Below are 6105 nucleotides of genomic sequence, written 5' to 3'. Positions count from 1 at the left end.
CTTGACTGGAGTTGGAAGATTTGTGTTCGAAGGCTGATGCTACTGTTTACTGGTCATTTGACCATTCCCCACATGAATGGGCCTCCCTGTCCCCTCTAGAAAGGGTTCACTCGTGGCAAACTTATGAGCGCATCACTTTAAATACATCTTACCAAGCTTAACAAAGAAGTAATAAGTGATAATAGGGTATTAAACTTTCAAAGAAGTAAGAATATCAAGATTCTCTGAGTTTCAAAACAAACCAGCCAGCCAGCAAATGAATTTGTGCTACCAGTGATTTCTGACTCTTCTGACCTATTTACCTCTAGGTGATAAACATATACATGTCTTCTGGCCTGAAGTCCTAGGAAACTTTGCCGAAGCTCAAGTAACTGCTCTACTTTAACTGCTTCCTAGAGCATAGAATAAAGGTGCTCATCACTGCTGCATGTTAGAATCACCCGAGAGTTCTTAAAAATAAAATCCTGAGACCCCACCCCAAGTGAATTATTTCATAATCTCTGGGGATGAGACCTGGCATCTTTTTGTTTGTTTGTTTCCTAGGTGAATCTACTATAAGCCAGGGTGGAAACCACTCTGGAATGGTGAAAACAACCTGATTTACCTAACAGTTTACAGAACAATTTCTATTCAGATATTTAACAAATATTTTTAACTGCAAGGTGTTGAGCACAAATATGAAATTACAAATGGCACATGTTTTGAAAATATGAAAGCATAGAATGACCCTGTGTAAACTGGAGGATTAAGAAATGCTTCTCTCAGGAAGAGAATTTTAAACTGAGAGATCTGAAGAGATAGTTAAGGGGATAGGTTCAAATAAAAGAGATCATGAGTGCAAAGGTCTTGTGGTAGGAGAATGCGTGATGTACTTGAATGAAGAAAGGAAGGCAGAGTATGGTGAGAGTTCATTCTCACATGCAAAAGTGGAGTTTAAACATGTCCTATGGCAAATTAATCCAGACAAGCCTTTTCTGGACAAGTAGATGGAAAGAATTTTTTGAAAGTTGCCTTATACTCTCAATTTAATAGAATTCGCTAGAAACTAACCTAAGTTGGTATTTAAAAAATAGTTCTCACTCAGCAAAAGGCTGACAGTACTTTTAATCATTTCCAGTCAAATTTAGCCACACAGTTAATGCATTGGAATAACTTCAGGCTCTTAGAGTGAACAGTTATATTTATATCTAAGATGAAGGTCAAAGTATGGGCCTTAGACCAGCAGCATCAGTATCACCTGTAAGCTCATTAGGAAGGCAAATTCAGGGACTCCAGCTTACTGTCAGAATCTGAAGGAGCCCAAGAAACAGTTTAACAAGCTCTTCAGGTGATTTTCAGGCACCCTGAAGTTTGAGAACCACTGCCTAGGCGTGCTTAACATGCCTGCCCCCGTTCATAAAGTTCTTCACCAAAAGCTAACTAGAACTCTTTTATCATCTGTAATGCAAAACAAACTCTTCCTACATCATAGTATCAGTGAGATAATATATGTTAAAACACTTTGTAAGCTGTAATTTACTGTGCATTTCAGGGTGTCATCTAATTCAGTCTTCACACCAGCTGTGGTACTGCTCCCTTTTGATAGGTAGGGAACTATGTGCCACAGAAGTCATGTACCTAGCAAGTGTTAGAGCTGAGACTAGCCCTTGGTTTTCTGGAAGGCAGTGATTTCCAAAAAATAATCGCTTTCACCACCAGAAGTTTTTATTCCACAATGGGGAAATGGCATAGTGGGTACACTTTGAAGCACTGAAGTTAGAAAAATAGGGGTTTTAATATGACCTTGCTTGGGTTGTTTACACTTCAGTTTCCTCATCTATAAAATAATAATACCATCCTTATGGTTGTGAGGATCAGTAAAAGGAGATCAGATAAAGCACCCAGAATTCTGTCTGGAATACCTGGAGCTCACCTGCCTGTGTCCAGTGTTCTTTTTCTACCACATCCTACGACCTTACTCATATTCAGCCACATACAATTAAACTACATGTCCTCAGAACTGTAGAAAATCATGGTTTGCCTATCCATGTTCTTTAATAAACTTCATATAGTTGATTTTTTTATTGTTTTCCCTAGCATGCATTATAAAGGCTCAGGCTTATCCTTTGTTAACAGAGCTAAGGAGTAGAAGCTTTTAGCTACCACGTCTAGGATTCAATAAGGCATTGCAAAAATCCTTTTTTGCACAAGGACTGGTGGTTAGTGTCCTTTGCAAGTAACATATTGCTCCACCTAGAAAGAAGAAAAATTGAATTCGTTTTTGCTACAAAACCATAATGAACTCCAAAAATACCAGGTACTTAAAAATATATATTCTATCACATACAGCTCTGGCTGTGTTCCTAATTTAAGAGATGCTAACTGCTTTGGATAAAGACAGCTATATCAAACAAGTTTGCCAATTGGTTAGACTAAATTTCGTTTTTTTCTTAAGTATCATAGACTCAACCAGGTACAATGTAAAGCAGACACACACACACACACACACACACACACACACAAAACATGTTAAATTATGTTAAATTTAAAATTGGTAGGGCCTTTTTAGTCAAAATGTTATCTGTTGAGAAGAGCAGAGGCATCACTGGACAAGCAAAATATGAATTTTTAAAGCTGAACTAACAGTCTGGAATCTTGATATATATGGTTCTCAAGAACTATGCTACTCTTTCCAAACTTTGAGTTGAAACTTTTACAGCCTTGCTACAAGTATTTTAAAAATGCTCAAAGCCAGTGTTTTCTGGTTTTCCATTTTTGAAAGATTCCATTTCCTCATCACCAAAACAGTTTCACTTCATTTTGTAAGAGAAAGGATCCTTTCCATCACCATCTTTTTGGAACTTCATTTTCTTTTTTTTTAACAAATGGATCCAATTTCATAATTTTGATTTTTTAAATTGTTTTGTTTCCAATCATAGATTACTGTTTTATTGGAGAAAAAAAATCTTTCACTTTAAAGACATTTTCTCTAACTTTCCCATAACCACAAAGATGTCTTACAGTGATCAACTCATTTTGCTGAGACTTTCCTGGTTTAAAAATTGAATGTCCTGTCTCCCACTAACTCTTAACCCCCCCTGCATTAGGTAAGCCTGGACAGTTGGTCACCCTAAATGTCATTGATCTGACACTCATCTCTGGCCACCATCACAGGCCTGGTTGTCCTGCATGCATTTTCCTACAAAGCCACAAAGTAGGAGTGAAGGGACAATAGTACTGTTGGCAAATTTACTTCATATTACACAATCAAAACAAAACTGAGTAGGTTTTGCTTTTTACTAATCTGGCAAATAGAGTGTCTTTTAGTCTGTGTAAAATGCCGTTTGTCTTGCCTCGTGCTTAAAAAGGGGAAAAGACGTTTCAACACACAATTCCCAGAACCTGACATGAAAACAGGCTTGACAGCAAATCCTTTTGTTTTCCCTACAGATGGCAGGACTAAGTACCTTAGCTACCTTGGTTCTAGATTCTATTCCCTACTCAAAGACACCTGTAATAACATTCCCAAATGTTTTTGTTCCCTTGAGGGGCTCAATTGTAACTTCATTCAATATGTCAGATGCTTCAAACTAAAGGACACTTGCTTAAAACTCTTAACCTCAAAATGAAAGTATACTCTTGGCACTGACATTTCAGACCCCTCAAGTAGCTAGAAACGTTGGCTCTGGTTGAACACCAAAGGGCTAATGACATCAAAGACAAGCTCTCAAACTGTGAATGGCAAAATTAATGGATTGCAACTAGCATTAAAAACAAAAACAACTAGAACATATGAGGGTAAATGTTACTTCGTAAAACTTATTTGGTTTTTATATACTGCTCCACTATTATCCAAAACCACTGGAACCGTACATGTTTCAGATTTAGAACTTTTTAGTATTTAGGAAAAAGTTTTATAGGTCAATGACTGCTGGGCTGGAGTAAAATGACTGTCACCAGTAGGCAGAAGAAAGTGCAACATTGGCAGAGGAGGCTCCAGCTGTGTTGCTTATCTCTAACCCAGGGTCTTGGCTTCGGTACCAATATGAGAGAAAATCGATAATGGGATGGTGGTGAAGGAATAATATTAAACCTTTTCATCAGCTTCCAATTTTTGCCTGATAGTGTAAAATGATTGTTCATTCTCTTGCCATCCCTTTCCAACCTACAGCTACATTGAGAGCCATTTCCAGTCTTTCTGGCTAGAAACCAGAAAAGTCCCCCGCAACCTGCCATGGCAATACATTCTTGAGGGATCCAAGCCATAGCCTGGCTTTCGGTTCCTCTTCATGAAATCTCAATCCCAAAGCATGGATAAAGAGCAGCCTTGCTGGGAACTGAAACCTCTCCTCACCAGGCAATCAAGAATTATTCTTCAAACCTCTCCTTGTTAACACGAGGTGAAATATGAGTAACAGAGGTAGATATATCTTTCAGTGTTCAACCCTGTGACTGCAGTGTCATAGCTTTGGTCTGGAACACTCTCGGGATCTGCAACTGCTTTAACTTCCTCTATCTTTAAGCCGAAATTTCCAACCTGCTCCCAAACTTGTCAGGATGTGTGCCCTCTCCAAGCACAGAAGGTCAAACAGCCTAACAGTTAAAAAAAAAAATCATCATACAATTGTTTAACAAACATATTTGAATGATAGTTTTACTAGTATAGCTCAAAGAAAGCCAAATGAGATAGACTATAAAATCATAACCCCATGGAGTCTTAACGGAGATGCAACTAAATAAAAATCAAAACTGGCCAGTTATATTTAACAGGCAAAATGCCTCAACCAATATACACATACAATAAAAATTTCAAATCCCTTTAAAAGTAGAAAATTTAGAGCTTCAGACTTAAGCAAGTGGGAGCTTAGTGCATGGTTGTGTGTGTCTGTGTGTCATACATAACACACTCGAGAAAATTTTAAGAGTTTTCCTTTCTTGGGTGTACATGTGAACAACGACATAAATTTATGTGTGTATGTAAGCAAAAATCTGCATTGGAGAAGAAATCTAGTTGAGTAGTTTCTTGAATGAGATGGAACTAAAACTATTTTAGGGGAAGAAGAAAGGTTGGATGTTTTAAGCATATGAATATATAAAAATGGAACAGGGTCTTCAGAAAGGGAGATAGATGTCAATAAAGAAAAATGAAGTGAGCAAGATAATGAAATGGCCAAAATGACCCAAATGACCTCTTGTGAACAAGTTGACTGTGACACCAGAGTGCCGGGGCATTAGTGATGCCATCGGGACATTAATGATAATGCTCACTTCATAAGGAATTTTGGGGGTTGGTAGTTAAATTTTTATACAGTTGACTTTGATAGAGTGGGTAGCTATGGCTGGGAAAGCTGGTGAGACAGTGTAAATGCTAAAGGAATAGACTGAGGACCGACCTAGCAAGGGTTTAAACGGTTTCAAAATAAATCTTTAGAATGATTGGCACATACATTTGAGTGTTGTTGGTCACTGCTGTGAGCCTCGAGGCAATTCTAGTGTTTATTAATTCCCTGTGCCGCCACCCTCCCCAAAAGAATACCTACTTTAAATACATCGACTTTTTCCAAACTGGCTTTGAAAAGTTACATTTTTCAACAGTATGTACATTGTGTACGTACGCTGACACCAACATAATATGACAATTCAAAGGAAACTCCCGCTTTTCTCTTGTAATCCCAGAGTTTCCTTTTGGAGAACCCTCCCTGCTTTTGCGAATTAAAGCGTTAAGGGAGACCGGTTCATAGATTAGAAAAGCAACTTTCCCAGTTCTTTTCCTGAATCAGTACTCTGCCCTGTACGGTCTGGATACTTAATGGGAACGAATGTGAGGTACTGAATTCTCCGCTATCTGGTTTTCCAATCCTAACACGGTCTTTAAAGAAGGGTGCTGCAGTTTGTTCTTGGGCTGTGGCTAAACTGAGAAGCGGGAAATGCCCGCCCCCTAAGGCAGACGGATCGCCAAAGCGGAAACCCAATTAAGACCAGGGACTGAACTAGAAAGTAGGGAACGGGTAAGGAGTGAAGAATGCCCTTCTGAGGAAAAGGGAACCTCACCACCTAAGCTAACGGGCACCAGGGCAGTGCCGGGTGAAACGTGCACGGGCTCACAGCCCCGCCCGCGCAGCATCC

The sequence above is a fragment of the Pteropus vampyrus genome, unplaced genomic scaffold (assembly GCF_000151845.1).
Source record: "Pteropus vampyrus isolate Shadow unplaced genomic scaffold, Pvam_2.0 Scaffold36, whole genome shotgun sequence".
In the NCBI taxonomy this organism is placed as follows: domain Eukaryota; kingdom Metazoa; phylum Chordata; class Mammalia; order Chiroptera; family Pteropodidae; genus Pteropus; species Pteropus vampyrus.
This window is presented reverse-complemented; position numbering follows the sequence as displayed.